Genomic DNA, 22284 nt, shown 5'->3' on the forward strand with positions numbered 1-22284 from the left:
ACAAAAAAGATAATTGCTTTCGCTAGTGTTCCTGTACTGAAAGCCTCCTATCAAAAAAGAACGCTAGCACAAAACAGAAAAATAACGTCATTAGGCGAAGGGAGCGTGAGGCGTTTACTTGGTTGTAGTGACGAACAATATGTTAAGCATCGGATGGCATTTACATGTATCCTCCTGTTCAGGCGCTTCAGATAACCATACAAAAATGCACAAGAGTTTTTTTATTTATTTGTTTATTTTAATACTCTCAAGGCCCGGAGGCTTTAAAGAGAGGATTGGTGTACAAAATCAGCAATAGTTTCCTTGAAACTTTGAACCTTTAGATAGCTTATGTACATAAAACATCGCATGATTGCAATAAATATCATGTTGAAAAAAAAAAAAGTGGCGATAGCGTAGTGCTCTCATGCAATGACCAGAGAAGCTGATCCGTTCGCGCCACAGCGGGTTCGAATCCCAGTCGCGGGGATATTTCTTTTCTTTATTTATTTATGGTTTGGTCAATGTCACCCTCAAGGTCATACTTCACACAAGTACTGTTTTCGCACTGAAAGGCCGGGCCTTGAGTTTCGCTCTGCACAAGCTTCACAAAGGAAAGCCATCAATGGAACATATTTGATAATGCTGCTTTCATCGCGGTAAGTAAACAAAGGCGGCAAAGGACGGCGAAACACAAAGCGACAGGCACGAGCGCTGCCTTTGATCACGCATGCGGGTAATGGAATTCAGGACACGATGAAGCCCAGATTTTGCGGAATGCTTTCGTAAGAGTCTTTCGGCTCGGATTCCCAGCGTGTCCTGAAAGGAAAAGCTAGAAGGCGCCTCATGCGGGCTGACAGGCTCGCAAGCCAGTATAGGCGCCTTGCATCTCGTTTCCAGACGGAGCTGTCATGACTTGTGAGCCCGCAAATATTTCTTTTCTTTCCATTTTATTACGATACCGCCAAACGCGCAGAAATAAAGCGATTTCAGTGAACGAACGCGCTTTGCGCAGTTTTCGGTAGACAGAAGTGTTTTAAGTTAACGTGGCTAATTTTATAGATAAAAAAAGTGTTTTGTAGTAGCCGTTCAGTGGTTAGATTTTGGTCTCCCCTCTTGAACGAAAGTGAGCTGGCATGCGGGTGGATTAAGCACGTTTGTGCAAAAATGCGACATGATTGAAATGAAGGCGCGGAACAAAAACGGGAGGGCAGAGTACAAGGTAGGTGGGTCGGATACCCATATTTGGAGAATGTGGAATGAATAAGCCTGAACTGAGACAAAAGATTACGAGTAAATTATGAGGGACCCTGATCTTAAAGATATCCAATTTCAGCTTGCGGTATTTCGACATGCCCATCACCGCAAATATGATGTCTATCACCGCAGGCTTACACGTGGTAGTTCATATTTCAGAGTTCGAAGCATGCGCCGAAGCGTTTCTGTGTGTTCGCGGTTCAGTAATCGTGGAGAGATGGGAAAGGTGTGTATGCGACAACAAGGTCTGCGCTTGAATCTTAAGCCACCCCGGTAAGGTATGAATAGCTGTGCCGCTGGTTCCGTAGCGACCAGTCTTCCAATAAATTGCACGTATGCCGGTCAACGGATTATGTCCAAGGGAGCTTCAGAATTGTTGCCTTGATAAATGAACATCCACTGAGGTGAAATTTCACTACTGTAAATTACGGCTTCTGATTATCCACGCAGCAAAAAATTTTGCTTGCTTAATTCAGGGACACTCGCGAAGTTGAGGCTTAATATGTAGATTTTTTTTCTTTACCCCTAATGAAATGTATCGGGATTGGAGATTGATAGAAATGAAATATATGTTGCCAGCGGTTTCTGAGAGCCCAGCGCACAAAGCGTTCGTCATGTAAAAACTGCTTTATTTTTAATGCGCTGGCAAAATGTTCGGGAGTGCGCACAAATTGTTTGGTGACAAAAGAGAAGTGAAATTGCCTCCACTACGGCGTCGCTCATAGCCTGAGTCGCTTCGGGACGTTAAACCTACATAGGTTTATGTGAACAAAACTGCAAACTGTATAAACTTCCTTAGCATCGTAAAGCCCCCACGCAATCACAAATAGCAATTGCTTCTTTGGTGACTGACATCAAGTGTTCTAATATGCCTGCATACGGTTGGGGGCCGGTGGAGCGATTAATGTTGCAGAGAAAGCCACTGAATGACAAAAGACAGAAGCAGCGTTGCCACAATTTATTTTGTGAGAGAAATAAAATACGATAGACCTCGAATCCGAGTGAACTTATCTCTGCCTAAGAACAAAAAAACTGTGATAATAAGGTTTGTTGTTTTCCAATAAAGTAGTTTTTTTTGCTTGAAATTTTTGTCTCTTCTCACTTGTTTTTCTAGTCATTGCATTTCATTGATACCTATAACGTGTTTTTTGGTAAGTACATTTTATTAAAACAATCTCAATTACATCCTTATTAACAAAACGTCTACTAATGTCAGGAAGCTGCTTGGGGCATAAGAAGGCACAACAAATAGAATGGGAGGCCACTACCAGGACTTCATTTTTATTGCGCGCTGCAAGCAAAATATTAGCCAACGATAATGTTCATCTCATTTCTGACTATGTGTGTGCGCAATCAGGAAAGAAGAATGTGCAACGTCTTGCCTCAGTTGCAAGAAATCAGCTTCAAGTAGTTAAAAGTTTTCAATCCACACAGCTTACTGTCGAGACGTGTAGAGGCCCACTTCGGGACCCTTAGAAATAGGAAGTTACGGAAGGTTGGCGAACATAAATCTCCTCACCCTTCAGATATGAGGAGCCCGAGGGCGCCCTGGTTGCGTTATGTAATCTCTCAGCGGCTACCCCAATGACCTAGGTACTTTTGACCAGAAGTGGCGCAAAGAAATGAGGTGCTTTTCTTCCTAGAGTGACAGCATTTTGTGTCCTTTGAACGTTTGTGAAGAGGAACTGCGACTATGAAAGCTAGAAAGCGGCGCGAACGATTCACTTAGCTTGTTTATTGCTGCGCCGATGCACGACCTATTAATACTCGCGTGATTCTTTCATCACTGCTTCCGAAAGGTGAATCTAGACGCTAAATAATGTTGTCGTTAGTTAACATATTATTGCCAGGACATCTTGCTTCACTGTAAACCATTCTTATTTATTTATTTATTTATATATTTATTTATTTATAATACTGCAGGCCGTTCAGGCCCAAGCAGGAGTGGGATAATCATGCAGAGAACTCCGACGACCAGCAGAAGACTACGCCAACAGCAGAATTAGGTAGAAGCGATGTAGTAAATACGAAGCATGAAAATAAAACAAGTCGCAACAAACAACCGACAATGGTTAACGGTCAAGTACTTGTTTAATGGCGGAAAGCACATTTTCGGATACAAACACAATACGGGATAGGTTCCATTCTGCTATAGTTCGAGGAAGAAAGAATATCTAAAGTTATTAGTGCGGGCAAACAGAGGAGATAATTTATGCGGATGGCAATGCCTTGTTACTCTAGTTGTCGAAGGTTTCATATACAATGAAGAGGAATTTGATTCTTGCTAGCTTTCTCCAGTACTCTAAGGGTTTGATGATCTATATATAGCACACAGCGCGAACTTTCTCCGCAATCGTTGTTTTGGCCAGGCGTCTGACAGCTGTGCTGTGTTTGCCTTTCATCTCGGCCGCCGGCGCGTAGCAAATATTCCTCGATGCGATTCGTTTCCTTTGCTTACGCTTCTGTCCTTACTCTTGTACGAACCCAAATCTTATACAGTTCTTTTAGCCGCGCAGACATGCGAGAGACCGTCTAGAGAATCCCCGAGCGACAGTGGCACCAATGCTGCTGTCCGTGCGACCACGCGAATGGATCCCTGGTGACTTTTCGGTAACTTGATTCATGGCGCTCCGTGCAGTTGTGTCTACGGGAAGTGCATGCATGTTGCTGTTGGGGCAGGCTTTGACTGCGCCGCCATTAGCTCGACTTTTGTGCGGAAATGCCTCTTGGGTCTTTTCGCTTTTTTCTTGGTGCGCTTCTATTTCCGGTTCTGAGGCGAAAGTCGGCGCCGCCTGGCGGTGACGTGATGCCTCTCCCGGCGCGGGAATGATTCAGGACAGAGTGAGATAGATGGGCAGATGGGAGCCCTTAGGAATGACGTTGATATGCCGGAGAATGTCGGCGCGCGAAATAAATGACCGCTCTTGAGGGTTTGCTTATGGCGTATATGAACCCGGTTCCAAATGTGCCTATATTAAAACTGGCGTCAGGGTCGAGAGGCAATCGCTGCACGCAACAGTTGAGGGCCATCAGCATGTTATGTTAAGTAAAACCTGAAGCGCCAGTGGATGTTATGTGCATTAATAAAATGTAAGGGCCCATCACCTGGGGCACAAATATGCGGTGTTATCACGCTCAAACACGCTTTCCTAAATTGTTAGGCAATCACGAGACATAACGCAGTTGTTTTTTTTTTAAATTTTTTTTCAGACCGGAGTTTCTAAGATGAAAACGAAAAATGCTCTAAGTTGTAACTGCGCATAACATTAGACGGGCTGCATTCATCGTGCTGTTTGGAGATTTGTTTCACGTTTTCCTAGTTTCTGATAGTTTTATAGTGTCTGAAGGGGCTGTTGATCATGTCTTTTGACTGGTATTCCAGCTGACCATGAAACAGTTCTCTGCTACTTGCAGGAGGCGACAGTCAACAGTGCTGCTTCACTTTAACTAGCAGAAAATGTACTTGCCTTTATTATCTTTTACCACTGGGTAACGTCACTTGGGCGCCCTGTGTAGCTGAGTAGGTCGTGTCAGCCCCTGAATATTTGTTTAAAATGAAGTTTGCGGCTCGTTGGCTACTTCCGAGCAGTGTGTTCATTGCTCGTACGCGGACATGTAACAAGCAGCTCTAAAGCCGTCTCAATATTCCACCATTGCTCTTGCACGAAATGGTACAGCAAGCCTTCAAATAGCTTACATTACCGTGTCCTATGCACTGTCACAAATAGAGAAGATTCATATGAGGCGCAGAACAGGTCATGGCTATTCCATTGCTGTCGAAGGGTCAATATCGCGAGTTTTTTCGGCCTTTCCGGACTTCGTTTCTGTCTAAGGCACTGGATGTGGTTGCGATTATTGTGAATTTCGTTAAATGTCCTAGGATCAATTCTCTTATTTACCTGCTCTTTTACGAACGACGGACAGAACACCATGCCTTGAAATTTTGGTCCACCCTACCTCTGCAATACTGCGCCAACGACCATATGTCGTACTCGTCCCAGACTTTTAATGCGAACGGAAGTGATGCAACTTGACGGCGCAGTGGACAGAGTAAGAGCAAGGCCGCTTGCACGACTGGGCTACCTCGCCGTAAGTGCGACCTTCCAGACACATCCGGGCATTTTCACCCTGAGTCGGACCCCCGCTGGGTCGGCCTTGGTCCTTGGAGCTTTCTCCGAACGCCGCAAGAGAAACAACCAGAATCGATGCGTGTGTTGCTGGGGATCTCACGTCGTGGAGGACACCGAGAGCGTTTGGCCAGAGGGAGGGGGGGGGGGGGGGGGGGGGGGGGGGGGGGGGGGGGGGGGGGGGCGTATGTTTTGATTTATCCGCCTGCAGCGTATGGGGCAGAAATGGTGCACACCAAGCAGCCATAGGTGGTCGACGACAGCGAAATGCACTTCCGACTGGACACCCTCGCGTCTCTCCTGCGACGACATTTATGTCGCGGCGCGGTCCCCCTGACCTTGTAGGTCAGGACTGGAGACTTCTCGCTAGCCTCGGGTTGTTCTGTTCTTCTACATTCGCCGCTTTGCTCAATGATGAAGGACGGCGAGCGATGAAAAAGAAATACTTTGTTCCTCGAAGCCGATTGGCGGGTTCACCATTCCGTTACGTATCCGCTTAATACTATAAAATATACCTAAAGGCTGAATTTGTCTGTGAAAGCTGCGTATTGTTTATTTCGTTCAGTTCACGCATTGACGCTACAAAAGAAAGCGAGGAGTGAAAATGCTTGGGAAAGGAGGTTGAGTGCTCTTCCATTCACTCAGAATGCATCGCGGTTATAATTTTCAAGGTAAGATAAAAAAATTCACAAATGATCAATGCTATTCTTGCGGCATAGTATGAAAATAAAATTTGTTCACCAGTTTTGAGACCGAGTTGTTTGGATGAACTGAAATCACTGACAGCAAGGCCATTGTTCTACAGACTGTGTGCATGAACTTACATCACTGAAAACGTGTCAGTTAAGGTTTCGGTTTCAGAAACCGTTTATCGCATGTTGTAACACTTTTTGCAGTCAACGTCGAATATAATCCAATTTCCAGCATCCATCGATTTTCGTGAACTATGAACTTGCAGGCGACTGCATGCGGCAAACAGACGCATGACTATTCCAGAATAAAAAAAAAATTGTTAAAGGCAGAAATTATGCAAGTACAAAACAACTAATAGGTAAACATCAAAAAGGCAACATTTTGCAACTGAGATAAACACGGTATGAAATCGGTAGTAAGCTCAGTGCACAAAATTCTAAAAACTGCCAGAAATATCTCAAGCACTAAATGCAATTACATCGGTGCATGAAACCATCACAAGAACACAACTTAACTCACAAATGTAAATAGCAATCTGGTGACGCGGTACAAACATATCGAACTAGTGAAATATTTCTTAAAAACAGTAATGGAGCTTGAGGATAGTTTTATTTTTGCGTGAGAAACTTTTGCAAACTTTAATACCAGCGAATCGCAAGTCTTTCATCGTATGCATTACTAACAGGTGATTGGCTAAAAAATGCTATAAGAGAGGTTTCTAGTGACACAGGATGATCATCGAAATAGAGATGCGTTGAATGGGTTTTTGTGCTCTGCTTCATTGTTAACGCAAACAGCTATCTTTATTGCGACAAAACATCAAAAGGAAATATTTGTTGTTCTTTAGCAATTCACTAGCAGCTCGTCCTGTAGCATTCTAATTTTCTTTCAAGATTGCATTGCGTTGATTGTCCTGTAAGAGAAAAGTCCATTTTATAGAACATGCGCACAATAGTATGGGAAAGAATCCACCAGGGTATTACGAAACCCGGCCCGTTTGAATTTAGGCGCGAGTGCGTATGCCTACTGCGAATTCACTGGACTTATTTCAGGCCTGCGTGAATAATTTTCCAAGGGTTCGGTATTGATCGCGCGCTTACAAAGGCATGAATGCCGGAATATGTACAGCCAGCGCTTCAATAATGAAGTTTCAAGTTCCTCGGAATTGCTGGTGGGGGGGGGGGATTCCTAGAACTCAAGTAAAAAGGGTTCTTTTTCATTCATTATACCGAGTATTTATAAGCACGTGACCTTCATCAATTTTTCAAGTGCTCAGCAGGGGAATTCCTTTGTGGGGGGATTTAAACGGCAGCCTTTACATTTCTCGTGGTTCCCAACCAGAAACACAGGCATAACAAAAGAAAGTGAGGAATAAATATATGCGAGGCAGCACCAACTCTCCACTTCGAAAAATGAATTGGCAGTGTTCTTCAAATGGCTCAAGCCGTTTCTCCGAAAGCATCAGCAGACGAGAATTTCGGCTGAAAGCGATATGTCCATTTCCTTCGTAGCAGAAAGTAGTCAAGAAACTCGTGCTCGTGATATCGAAATTCTTTGCAGCACAATTCATCGCTGAAGACACTCTTAAGACGGCAGTAAAGTACAGTACGGTCCACTGTTAAAGGGAACATGCGATCCCGTGGCCTCAGCGCTTCGCGGCGCGCTGCCATCGATAACTGTGGAATTGTCGGCACAAGACGCATGCGCAGTCAGCATGGCGGTTGGCCTTTCCACTCATGCGTCTCATGCCGCATATTCTCGCCGCATCTAGGCAGCAGGGCTTTGTGAAGCGCGGAGGGCACGCGATCGCATGTTCCCTTTAACAATGGACCCTACTGTACAACGACTGCCTAAACATGCAATATGTGTTTTATGCTGGGAGATCGACAAAAATGCTCCTAAGACACTTCAACTTGAATGATAAACGCTTCTTGCTTTTGTTAACATTTGACATGGTTTCTCGTTTCAGATTTTAAGCTTAGTTGCAGCCGCTAAAGCTCTGCGAAATATTTTGCGGGCATTCTTGTTAACCTAAAGGCGTGTTTAAATCACTAATTTATAGGAGCAGTCTAGCCGGTCAGAGTAGGCTATTTTCAATACATTTTAGTTTATAGGACCAGCCACTTTGGCCGCCGCGGTGGCTCAGTGGTTATGGTGCTCGGCTGCAGACCCGAAAGTACGCGGGTTCGATACCGGACGCAGCGGTTGAATTTCTTTGGAGGAGAAATTCTGGAGGCCCGTGTACTGTGCGATGTCAGTGCACGTTAAAGAACCATAGGTGGTCGAAATTTCCGGAGCCCTCCACTACGGCGTCTCTCACAGCCTTAGTTGCTTTGGGACGTTAAACCCCATAAGCGAAACCAAACCAAACCAGCCACTTTGAAGTGGACCTGAGAGCGGGTCATCTAGGCCGCTTCAGGGGAACACGTGGAGGTAGCTTCAGGGCCCACATGGCGGGATTAACAAGAACCTCGCGAGCTCTTAGTGTCCGTAAAGTGACTTACTCCATCCCAGGTAGTGTTGTGAACATGAATTTCTAACACCGGAACGCTCCCAGTGTTGCGCGTTCGGCCGGTGAGCTACAGAGACGCTCCCCAAGGACGGCGTCCAGGCCGGCGTCTCCGAGCCTGCGCGTCGTCATCGTGGAGCGCGTTGTGCGTTCGGGCCGGACAGCTACGGGAACGCTACCCGGGTTGGCGTTCAAGCCTTGCCAGCCAATCAGCCAACAGGACGCTCCTGATTGGATGAAAAGGGGCGGGAGTCTGTGGCGACTCTATTTAAGGGCTCCCGTCTCCTGTGTCTGTGTCTTTTTCCTGTTGAGATACATCGTGCCATGTATCGTGCTTCTCGCTACTTGTAAATATGTAAATACATATACCTTTTTTTTTCACGCTGCTCCTTAAGCCCCCTACTCTTCATTGCTCCGGCTGGTCGGCGACAGCGGACCCGCGTCCCGACGGCAACTGAGAGCCCGCGTCTCAACAACTGGATGGCAGCGCTGGGATCGAAGTCAGCTCTTCGCATCGCCTAGCAGCGTTCGCAGTTGCAAGAGCTCCCACGTTGGTGGACCCCATGATCGTGGCTCTGTGAGTGTCCGACCTTTCTTCCCTGAGGTATTTTGCCAGGCTTTTGAATTTAGCGTCAATGCTGGCAGGCTTTCTTTGGCAGTGCTGTGAGTACTGATTGTTGTACGCATTGCTAAGAAGAGATAGGGGATCGGTCGAGTGTCTGAGCGCATCATGGACCTGAAATCTTTGCAAAAGCCGGATCTAATTTTGATCAGCAAAGAATTAGGGGTTGAGCTTGGGAAGGCCATGCGGAAACCGCAAATCATAGAGGCAATTATTTCTTGCGGAGCGGACGATGAAGAGCTTATCGAGACATGGGAATTGATTAAGGAAAGGAAAGCAGCTGAGAAGGAACAGCGCGAGCTGGAACAGAAGCAACGCGATCGCGAGCTTCAGCTTCGAGAGAAGGAGCTCGAGTTAGCACGCCGACAGCTGGAAATTGATCAAAGGAAACTGGACGCGGAGTCGAAAAGAGCCGAAGCCGGCGTCGCTCAGCCACCATCCCCCAGCCCAGGAGGAAGGGAAACAATCAAAATTAAAGATTTCATGCAACCCTTCCAGCTAGGCGAGGACATTGGTATTTTTTTGGTGAACTTTGAAAGGACATGCCAAAAAAACAATCTTGGGAAAGATGGGTGGCCACAGCAACTATTGAGCCTGTTGCCGTGTAAGGTAGCGGACGCGATCGGGATACTGAGTGCGGAAGAATCGGGGGACTATGAGACCGTGAAGGCAAGCCTCCTAAAGAAGTACCGCCTGTCTGCCGAGGCTTTTCGCCAGCGTTTCAGAAAAGCCACTAAGTGTAAAGAAGAGTCTTACCTCGAGTTTGGTTATAACTTGAAAACAAACTTAGTGGAGTGGTTAAAGAGCGCAGGCGTTTACGCGGACGCAGGGAAGATCGTGGAATGCATGTGTCTAGAGCAGTTTTATGACACAATTCCGGATCGAATGCTTTGGTGGATTCTCGACAGGGCCGAGGTAAACACTGTTGAGAAGGCTGCTGAACTCGCGGAAGAGTATGCGTCACGCCGCGTGTTGCTTGAAAGTCGTGGTACAAGCAACAGGTACAAGCAAAGGTACCCCGCTAGGCATAGAGCAGACGAAACAGGCGCGAAGCCAGTTTTTAAGAATGCCGGAGCCGTAAAAGGGGACGACCGTCCAAAAGGAGAGGCGGACGCTAAATTCCGAAGTGATAAAAGGGGGCAGCGCTCCCATCTGTGTGTCAGCGACCAGCCTAGGAACCCCGCTTGGTCAGCTGAGGACACAACCGTTGCTCAGGGAAGTAACGGCAGGGAAGGTTTAAACCCAGAAGCAGATGCTGCTTTTAACAGTGAGTCAGTTATCTCTCAGGAAGAGAGTAGTGAGCTCACAGGCCAGCGCAGTGAAGGATTGAAAGGAGACGCTCCTTCGATGCGGCTGGTGAGCAACAGTAGCCAATTATTGGAGGCGCTTTGCTGTAATCAGAGTGACTGTGAGTCACCTGAGTTCGTCGCTGAAACGCCAGGCCAGAACGCAACGTTACCCAAAGGGAGTGGTTCAGATAAAGTTTCGGGCCAGGTACTTAGTTTCATGGGGTCGGATAGCAATCCTCAGGAGAGCAGGTTGCTAGACTCAGCGGAAAGTAAAGTGCAGTCGGAACAATTTGAGGTTACGACGTGCCGTGACTCATCGAAAGCGCGAGCCGATAGTTCAAATCCAAATGGGAAAGGTGGCTCGGTGCTGAGTCAAAAAGCAGACATGAAGGGTGAAGGCACCACGATAAAGGGAGGTGTGCAAGAAAGAACAGCTAGGGCAGTTTCCGGAAAGCGGCTGCGCGCAAGGAGAGCCAAGCGAAGGGGTAGTCAACAGAGAAAGGACAAAGGACGGGCCAAAAACGTCATAAGGGTGAAGGCACGTCAACAAAGTAATCATGCAAGACTTTCACCACGGCACTCCAGATGCGATAGGTACCGCACGCAGGCCAAACTGACTAGACGGGTTCAAAGAAAGCGAAAGCCACCTGCCCCATTGTGGCGACACTCCAGAAGTTTCTGCACGAGGAGTGAAACGCGCAGTGGGCCACAAAGAAGCGCGCACTGCCACCGCGTGAAAGAACGCAGCAGAACGCGCGCCTGGGGAAAAAAGGAAAGGAAGGGTGTTCAGGAACTGAAAAAGGAAGGCACCCAGGCATTTTTTTCGTATTCGATCTTTCCCCCTTCGCATTCAACTTTTAAAGTACTGCTCAGGTGTCGGAGACGCGCGGCCGAGGGCGGTACGAATCATTGTTGCGCGGCGTCTGGAGCTCGCAGGGGTCAACGCGCACTTAAGACCTTCGGTTTTGCTAAAGCTACTGTCGGTCTGCGACCGCGCAGGGCGCGGCTGAAGAGTGTCACGCTGCTAAAAAGAAAGGGGCTGTTGTTTTGTCGCTATCAGGACAAGCATAGGTATCGCGATAGAAAGCCCCGAGCTAAGATAGCTCCATTTAGTAGACGCAAAATCAAAAGACCGGATAGGTGCGAACCTCACACCGAGCGAAAAGGAAGGGTGCGCAAGAAATTAAACACTTCTGAAAGGTGTCACTTGCCACCACGAACAAAGAAAAAGAAAGGACGGTTCCACCGGAAGCGTTACGCTCGCGAAATGGAAAGTCGCGTCTGGCGCGCAAGGCGTAAGGAAAGGGACAAGACAGCAAGAGAAAGGAAATCGTTCTCGTCTTGTTCCTCCCGTAGAAAATGGAGAGACAATCGCAGGGAGACAGACATGCGTAGCTCTGAGGTAAAGCTGCTCGCCATTTCAACGTGCCCTCCACCGAAAACAAAGGATGATGTGAGAGCCTTTCTCAGTCTTGTAGGGTACTACCCGCAATACATCCCGCGGTACTCGGACATCGCTAGCGCTCTCACTAACGCTTTACGCAAAACTGAACCAGAGCGCGTCGCCTGGAACTGCGTGAAAGAAAAGTCCTTTCTAACTCTAAAGGAATCCCTGAGGAAGGATCCCGTGTTAAAGTCCCCGGATTATACAAAACAGTTCATAATCCAGTGTGACGCGAGCAACAGGGGAATGGGTGCTGTGCTTTGCCAGACCGATGATCAAGGGAACGAACACCCAATCCTTTATGTAAGCAGGAAACTCACTGCCAGGGAAGAAGCATACAGCGCTTCTGAAAAGGAATGCGCGTGCCTGGTGTGGGCGATACAAAAACTTGCCTGCTACGTGTCTGGTACGAAGTTATCGTACAAACGGACCACTGTCCTCTAACCTGGCTAGAACGCATGTCGGGCAAAAATGGTCGCCTCCTGCGCTGGAGCCTTGCTCTGCAGCAATTCAGCTTCGAGGTTCAGTACAAAAAAGGAAAGGCAAACGCCAACGCAGATGGCTTAAGCCGATGCTTCTGAAAAGGGAAAGGAATAGAAGGGATTTGGACGGGCTGTTTCTTTTTTTTGCTGTTTTGTAGTCTTCTTTTTTTCTACTCGCGAAGTAGTCTGTGATGCGACGGTGCACTCGCGATTGAACCTGTCGCCTGTCAGCGAAAGTATTGGTAGTATAGAAGCCTGGCAGATCCCTGGGGAGATGGAAGGGCATTTGCTGGCTGCGGTTGTGTCCTGTCCAGACCACCTCTCTTCCAGACCTGAAGAGACCGGTTGGCGAGCAGATGACGGCCGGCGGACAAAGACTAAGCCTCGACCTCGGCACTTCGAGAAGTGGCTGCGGACCTCTTCCCTTCGTGCACGATTTTCCGGGCGGGGGCGAGCTGTTGTGAACGTGAATTTCTAACACCGGAACGCTCCCAGTGTTGCGCGTTCGGCCGGTGAGCTACAGAGACGCTCCCCAAGGACGGCGTCCAGGCCGGCGTCTCCGAGCCTGCGCGTCGTCATCGTGGAGCGCGTTGTGCGTTCGGGCCGGACAGCTACGGGAACGCTACCCGGGTTGGCGTTCTAGCCTTGCCAGCCAATCAGCCAACAGGACGCTCCTGATTGGATGAAAAGGGGCGGGAGTCTGTGGCGACTCTATTTAAGGGCTCCCGTCTCCTGTGTCTGTGTCTTTTTCCTGTTGAGATACATCGTGCCATGTATCGTGCTTCTCGCTACTTGTAAATATGTAAATACATATACCTTTTTTTCACGCTGCTCCTTAACCCCCCGTCTCTTCATTGCTCCGGCTGGTCGGCGACAGCGGACCCGCGTCCCGACGGCAACTGAGAGCCCGCGTCTCAACAGTAGCTTGTTCCATTCCAAGTACGAACTGGTCACTGTGGGTACAAGTGACATGCGCGGTATGCAGTCATTACCATAGCTGCCCTTATTTGTTTGACTGGCTCTTCTTTTTTAAAACCTATCTTTCTTGCATTTTGGATGCATAATGCACACACAGTGCGTTGCTTAATGCCTTTGGCCCGCCCTTTCAGTTTCAGTACTTCAGCCATCGTTTTCTTTTCGTCTTGTTCTTCTTCTTCTTGTTTTCGTCTTCATCGAATTCGTCGTAAAAGAAGTTGCGTTCCCCTGAGTCGTCTAAGAATATATTGAGGCAGATGGAATACAAAATAAAGATAAAAAGCGGCAGGCGAGGTCTCATCATTCTGGGCTTAGTGTTCGGGGTGTGTGCACAAGTTTGCGCTCCGAACTCTCGACGAATTCAGGCGGAGAAAAAAAAAGAAGCGGGCAAGCGCAATTGAAAACGACTTGGAAGTTCGCGCAAGCAAAAAAAAAAAAAGTCAGGAAAGAAACTACTGTTACTCGAAATGTTACTCGAAAATCGAAATGATGACCCGTCGTTGTACCAAACTCCTGGAGTCCCAAACTCCACGCGTAGAGTCTCAGATATTGAGTTTTCCCGCTCAGACAAGACGCAAGTCAACAAGTCGAGTCGTGTCCTGTCCTTTGCTGGAAACCTTAATCACCATGAGCTTAGGTAGCAATAAGATACGTAACACGTGGAGCGTAAATACGTGTTCCTTTGGATGTATTGACTCACTTGTCGACCTGAGCTTGACGGGAGTTCATTGTGGCGACCCAAACACAAAGGCACGGCTATTCCTTGTCCACGACGACAGTAAACAAGGTCACAACTTACTCTCTTCACTGTCTATATTGCCAGGACTATCTCCAGCGAGCCGGCAACGGCGAGCGGAGACCCGCGCCGAGTAACGGCAGCCTCGTAGACGACGTAGGCCCTCGTCGGGGCGCGCGAGCGTCCAACTGCAGGCACAAATAAAGTTTACTCCAATCCAATCCAATCTCGCTTGAACTACAGTTCAATGTGACCCCGGTGTATACCTCATCTTACGAAGCCGGTCCTGTTTACCTTCCTGACATCCAACACAACACAAGGCGGCAGGTGGGGCAAAGACAACTCTGACTATAGTCTGCTGCAGCAAAGTTTTAGATGACGCAGTTTTTTCCTTGGAAATCAGACCACTGGACCTTTAAATCAATTTCTCCTTTACTCCTCTGTAAAAAATTAAAGTTAGCCTCCGGCGAGAAAAACAGGTTTGGTTTGGTTAATGGGGTTTAACGTCCCAAAGCGACTAAGGCTATGACAGACGCCGTAGTGGAGGGCTCCGGAAATTTCGACCACCTGGGGCTCTTTAACGTGCACTGACATCGCACAGAAAAACAAGTATGAAGCATGTGGATACAGCACTAGGTGTGTTCTGTTTGGTACGTGGATCAAAAAAAAAAGATGGTTTTCGTGCTTTTCGACCCTTCTTGTTTCTCTCTTATTTCTCGCAAGTTCTGCCAGCGCCACCGGTTTTACCGTCAGGCTTTATGCGAATACGGCGCGCACTAAAGCTAGCGTTCTTGTTATAACTCGTTCGGGGAAAAATTACATTTTTTTTCTGAAATCAAAAGCATTTTCAAAACATAATAGATTCGAGAGCGGTCTAAGAGCGTTTATGACTTCTTGCATACATAGATAAAACTTCTTTCATTCTGCTTGCAGCATTCGGTTGTCGCTCGGCAAGAACTATGCGAGACAAACTGGGAAACGTTGGAATGTTAGGTTGGGAGACGACAGCAGTTCATTTAAGGTTGCACTTTCTTTCGACCAGGCTCTGTACTACCGGAATTGAGTTCGTATTCTTGAACCTAATCACATGCAATGTACTTTCAGACGTCAGGATCACATCTGCCATGAAATCGTGGAGGACGCTTTAGTAGCAGGCAAGAGAATTATCGCTCCACTCAGCTCTCTGCATCTGTACAGAAAAATATTGACTCCTACTAGCATCTCTTTTCTGGCCTGTCACAGTTTATTTGAAACATTGTTTGGCAGCTTTTTGGATTCTTAATATTGGAGAGATACAATGGTTTCTTCCTTCTGGGGAAGAAACAACAAAGGCACGGCACTTCCATCGAGGTTGTGATTTGCTTTTCGTGAAAGATATGGGCCACGCAACTCACCCTAAGCTGCAGGTTTCCCCCCTGAAATACATACCACTGAGGCCCTGAAATACATACCACTGCGCCTCTACGGCTTGCGTTTGGCAGCCATTAGCCGCGCTGTTTCTGGCGGCCGTTGAGGTGTTGTGGTCGTCATAGAAGAGCGACTAAGTTCCTGGCAGTCAGCGCGCCGTCCACGCCAGGGCTGGGCAGCTGAGTGAAGTCGACGGCGGAAAAAACAAAAAAGGCTTGATAGAGAATATCTGCATGGCAGTACTAAAGTTCGGCACAAAGGCCGACCGCATAACTGCTTCTCGAGACGGGCTGTCTCGAACGACGGAGATTCGATCGCTGGGCAATGGGGCCTCCTATCGGGCCTCCATGCTCTCACTGTGACCTTCGGGCTCACTTTTTTTACCTACGGTGGTTGACCGGTGGTTGCATCACCCGCTCCGCCAGAACGTCGGCTTCTCAGCGGCCGTCAGCGCTGACTCTGGGCAAGCCTGGGCAAGTCTGAGTTGGTTACCACCGCGCGCTGGGCTGCGTGTGGAGCTTACGCTGGGCCGATCAGCTCGGCGCCTGGCTTAAGCATGATGCCAGCGTACCGAACTTTTATTGAAAAAGTTCCATGAGAAAGGTGCGATGACTTCAATAAAATGATAAAGTACTTTCGGGCTCAACTACGATGGCCCAACACTTTGAGCTCAAACCCCGCCGGCGGTGTGTAGCCTAAAACGGATAAACTGACTATAGTTTTTCATCGAGTAAGCCTTGCTTAGTGGTGTCTTTTTACGCTTTATTCTGTTCCCTTTTCATTTGTTTCAGCAGAGTTCGTTCAAAACGACGATCTTGGCAGTTCAAACAGGGCGTGCTATCAAGTGCTGCTCGGTTCTTAAGCCCGCCACGACCGACTGAAGAGCCGAGTTTCTCTCAGCGATTAGCGCTGTCCCGTCTTAAGTGTGGTCGCTACGACGCGTCCTGCGCAAAGCAAAACGAAATAAATAATGATTTATCGCCCTCAAAAAAGCCTTCAAAGACGCGAACAAGCGACAGGCTGAGCTCTTATTTTCGAGAAATTTTCGCGCTAAGGACAGAAGGGGAAACATCCACACAAATAATTTCCGGAGTGCCGGATGAAGCACTTTGACCGTCTTAAAGTCCCAAAAGCCGGCAACAACGTGAAGGCAGCGGCTTTCCCTCTTGGGGACGGCTTTACAGGGTATCGCAGCTCTTGTGAAAGCCCGCGGCTAATGCGGCAAGTTTCAACGGCTGCGGGAGTTAGACGCTGGCAAAACTTTGTCCCCAGTGCGATTTTCACCTGGTTCTATTACTTAGAAACTTTGTAAGATTCTTTTGTGGGGCCGTGTGGATCATTCTCTTTTTCCATGACTATCTTGGCTAGTTTTGTTCCGTGAAAGGCCGTGTGCAAAAGTGTGCTGTCCAGTTTGACCACATCCAGCTGATCTCTGAAGCAAGGCGGTAAACACTTTCGCTTGTTCTCTTTTTTATATAAAAAAATATGTAGCCACACACCGCGTTACTCAATAGCGTGCACAACGTCCACTGACAAGTAAACTGGAAAATAAATTTAGCAGTGGAAGATATGTGCTCAGCTCTTGGAACGGATGCTGAAAACTATATGAGCGGACTGGTATCTTCTAGGCCGTCAAGCAGTTTCTGAACCGAATGTCGTGGGCTTGGCTGGTTTTCTTAACGACATTTACTTTCACAGGGCTGTAAACGGGAGGGGTATGCTACCGCCCCCACTATGAAGATTATAAATACGATCATGTGACCACGATCAAGGGAACAGAAGCCACACGCTAACAACCGCTAACAACAGGGGTTCACAAGTTGTGGTGATCTAAGGATGAACAGGGAAACCCTTAGTTAAATTAGCATTCCAGGAGAGTATAGAAAATCCTTAAACCGGCGATACACTTATTCTGCTATTGGTGATTTTTTTGACCCAGAGGGGGTGATTCAGTTTATGAAGCATGTAGGCGTTACAGAGGACTCCATCTAGAGCTAGCTTAGGTAGAACCGCATTTATCTTAAAATTTCGTGATGAACTGGTGTTTGTTCGTGGATGGGGGCAGCCTCTTTTGAGCGAAGTAGTCTCGTTTTGCGACTGCAGAAAGGAATAAAATTGCACGGAAAGAAGTCGCTATGTGTCTGTTGTGAAAGCGAAGCAGTTCAGGGTCGAAGAGCTATTCGTAGAGAATTGAAATGAAGAAAACATGGAAGATGAAAATTCTTGTACAACGAACAAATCATAAAACTAGAAGCACAATTTTTGCATTCAACACTACGACTCGGGACGATCCAACCAATGTAATGCTGCTTGCAGAAAACTATCTAGAAACGTCTGCAGTGCGGTCACTTGAGTCCTAACTGCTGAGGATCCATTCTTTTGTCTTTTTTTTAATGATAAATTTTTTTAACCTCGCGCAGGTTTAAATATCAGATGAATTTCAAATTATGTGCACAAATGGGAAGCGACAACATTGAAGTCGCCTTTTTCGGGGCGCGATGTTTTCTCGCCGCAGTTAACCGAGAATTGTGCCCCCAGTTTATTCGTAATCAGTAAATGAAAATCACGTAATATATGTAAACTCTTTGTGATATATATCTTTGTGATATATATATTCATAAGACTCTATTCATCAACAAACCACATTCTATCAGACCATTACTGCTGCGCTTTGAAGATAAATGTGAAGAGCTAACAGTACTAGATGCCCTACCGAATATTGCACAAAGGAATGAATATTTACCACCATGGTACAGCCTGCCTTCAGTATGTGACCTCACAATGACACATTTAGATAAAAAGCAAACGCCAAATGAGTACATATTACAGGAATTCTTTGCACTACAAGAAAAGTATGACACTTACATTGAATTTTATACCGATGGCTCAAAAACAGAAAGTCACGTTGGAAGTGCAGTAATCCAAGGAAAAAACAAACAGATAATGCGACTACCAGAATGCGCATCGGTTTTTACTGCTGAGTGTTATGCCATCTTTGTAGCTGTGGAAAAAATAGTACGAGAGAATATCAAAAATAGCATCATTTACACCGATTCCCTGAGTATGCTCAAAGCACTGCACTCCAGAAATGCTGCTGAACCCATAATAGGTAACATCATACATAACATTGTTAAAATCACAAAACAAAAACATAACATTAAATTCTGCTGGGTTCCTAGCCATGTTGGAATCGTAGGTAATGAGAAAGCAGATGTATGCGCTGCACAAGCCCGGAATGGCCAAATAAAGCAAGTGAACATACCGCACAGGGATTCCTTAAAGTTTATCAACAGTAAACTCAGAAATAAGTGGCAGGCCGCATGGCAAGATCACGTAAACAACAAATTACATTCTGTGAAACCAATTTTAGGGGAATGGCAATCATGTAGGCATCAAGAACGTTTTACCGAAGTTATTTTATGTCGGCTCCGCATTGGACACACCCACCTCACGCACAACTTTCTGCTAGCCAAACAAAACAAACCTCTCTGTGAAATGTGTGGTGCTGAACTCACAGTGAACCACATTTTAATTTCATGCATAAAACTAGAAGAACTAAGAAAGAAATATTTCACAACATTTTACAGGGAAAGCATCCCATTACACCCCATGCTACTCTTAGGTGATCGAGCACTGGTTGACATTTCATGTATTTTTAGGTTTCTCAAGGAAGCCAACGTTTTAAACAAACTCTAAGTATAAAAGCTTCACCTTTAACAAAAACTCTAACCTTGTGTTTGGCGCATCATAGCCTCAGTTGCTTTTGCGCCATAAAAATCAATATAACTAACTAACTAACTAACTAACTAAGACTCTATTCCATCCTAACCATCCAACCGTCTACTGACTGATTCCAATCACAATAGCCATGGGCAATAAGAATTTGATTTAAATAGAATTCACAAGAAATTATATCTCCTTCGCCTCCCTGTGGATTACAAAGCACTTATGATGTCGTAACAAGGCCATTATAAAAAAAAGTCATGCCCATTACTGTTCACCTTTGAAATGCACCCTTTACTCATGTTTGCTCAGCGATGTTCATTAAAAAACAGCGCCTCGCATTTATAACCCGTCCTGGACCTCGAAAATTCGATTTTAGAAATCTAGGCTTCGTGCTTGATAAGAAAAGCGCGCACATGCATGGTCCTGCAAACGTGTCACTACAGCACGGACGGTTCTGTTTCCCCATGTTCTTTTCGTATTGTTGGCGCCAATAAAACTCGCTCAATGACACTTAGCTGTCTTATATTATGTTATCGTGGGAACGTCTGTGTAACAGCGTTCCTAAGATATATTTTAAAGCTAAACTAAATGTATATGCATATTGTTATCGTTTCGCAAAGTGACTAGCAGCGCTCTCTAAGAAGGAATAGCGAAAATGGCGGCGTCTGCAGGTGCAGTAAAATAAAGTTAGTAAGCAATGGCCCTCCAGTGAAAGCGCAGCAGTGTCGTTTAGGATGCTATACCACGCAGCCAGTGCAACTGCGCTGAAAGCCGCACTTTCGACTCCTCTGTTCAGTAGACCACACATAGCGAGAGCCAAGGGCAAAAAGGGAAGTGGATCCCGTGTGTGAGAGGTTAGACGCGAAGGAAGACTAAGAAGAACGCATTTCCGCCGACTTCGGAGCTTTAAATGATCGCGCTTTACGGCGGCCGGAAACGTCTTCGGGAACAGGAAATGGGACAGTGTCAGAGCTACACTTGAAAGGACCTGAGTACCGTTTTACTAGTGTCGGGTCTTCCTAGATCGTACCCGCTATCCACTTTCAAGAACGAGGTACTTTCGAGTTCTTGTCCGAGGTTCATGTTTCCGTCTCGGGTAGTGTAACGTAAGTGCGTGCGTGTACAGTCTTTGTCAAAAATATACAGCCCAATTGGTTTGCTTCCAAGTCATGTAGCAGGGTTCTTTAGCCCAATTGACACTCCTTTTACCCTTTTCTTGGTCCTCTCAGAGAAGTTAAAAAAACATAAAAGAAAGAGAGAGGATGCCTGGACCAGCAAAGCTTTGCCAGGCTTAACGCCAATTCAAGATAAATGAAGAAGAACTAAATGTTCCAAAGAGGAAAAAAAAAATTAGGCGATAAACAGAGCCGTAAAAAAATCAAAAGAAGAGAAAACAAAAGCCTCATCACAGTAAAAGTTAGTCGCAGGCAGACAGCCAAAGCACAACGTGCAGTCCACGGAATAAATAATAATAATAAAAAAAGAAAACCGAATTCACTGCTAAGTCATGGTCACAGTAACAGTCTAAACAAAGCATCGAGTGCCGGCCACAAAGACAATCAGAAAAACAAAAACATAATCAAAACAAAACAAGACAAAACCAAAGTCACAGTCACACAGTCAAGGGCACAGTCACAGTCACTCAGTCAACGACACACTCCTAAGCTTTAGAGGGTTGAGGACTTAAGTTACTCCTGCTTTCGTGAGATTAGGGTCCCCGAGTATGCAAGGGAGCCGCACTGCAAGGCTCAGAAGCAGACCCCTTGTGTTGTATACTTTTGACTAAGACTGTACGTGATAAGTCGAGCGCTCGCGTTTCGCACCTTGACATTGGTGCGTTACAGTGGTTTGTACGAGTGACGCTTGTGCACGTATGTACGTTTGTGTGCTTCGAAGGGGCACACGCACGCGCTAGTTGATGCCAACTAAGAAATATTACACTTTACTAAGATATATCTCTTTTTCTTTCGATGCCAGTATGGGCTTGGCCGTAGATATTCCACCACACTACCCTCGGTGACCCTTTGGCTCTTATGCATCCCGTTCACCTCCGCGTCCTGTTCTTGCCTCTATCTCTCTCTCTTTTTTTTTAACGTACACGAAACGGCTCGACAAAACATAACATTGGAAGGGAGACAAAACATGCACGTGCTTTGTCTCCTCTTCGCGTAAATATCTCTTCTCCTTTGCCCCGTCCTGTTTTTACGCATCATTTGCTGTTCGGGACAGCTTCTACAAGACAACCAACATGGTCACACTTCTTTTTTTTCTTTTCTTTTGCTGGTTCCTAGATAATCGGATTCAGCGAAGACCGAGGTCGACCGTAACGTCATATGTTTTTCCTCTTATTATTCTGTCACTCTTCTTTAGCAAGTTGCCCGCGTAGCCACTTTCATCAGCTTTTCTAGACTGCCGCATCGGCGGTCGTGAAAACGGCTAGTATTTCAGTGGCCTCACAGATGGCGCCACGTGCCCCATGTGGCGGATTGTCGGCTGAGCAGTACGAGGAATCGGCATTTGCTATCGAGCGTACAAATCTGGAATTGTGTTGCACTCAGAAAACTCATTCTCTCGTGCGCTCCTAGAACTTCTACAATGTTTACGAAATTACCTGAACGTTGTGTGCCCTTCAGCCGCCGTTTTCGCTATTGCATATTTCTACTACTGTATATTTCTTCTACTGTGCTACTGTATATTGCTTTTAAACGAATTAATTTTCGTTGGAATTTGTTCTGCTATTCATGAAAAAAAAAACATTTCTTCGCTCAAACGGACATACATCAGGCAGTAGTAATGACGCTTAAGAGCTACATCAGAAAATGATAGGACCCGGAAGGCATAATGCTTGTAACAATCGATACAAAATTTTGGTGCCCCTCTTACCGGACGTAGCGCTGTAAGAAGTTGTTGTCGTGATTACGAATCTACGCTTTCGTGCTTTCTTTCACCCTATTTGTCCAGTTTGTTTTAAGAAAGAAGGTTTCTTTTTTTATCGCAGCTTCTGAGCTTTCAGCCTACAAGAGCCGACTCGCGTGAAG

Source organism: Amblyomma mixtum, chromosome 8, assembly GCF_055824585.1.
Source record: "Amblyomma mixtum isolate Tamu chromosome 8, ASM5582458v1, whole genome shotgun sequence".
In the NCBI taxonomy this organism is placed as follows: Eukaryota; Metazoa; Arthropoda; class Arachnida; order Ixodida; family Ixodidae; genus Amblyomma; species Amblyomma mixtum.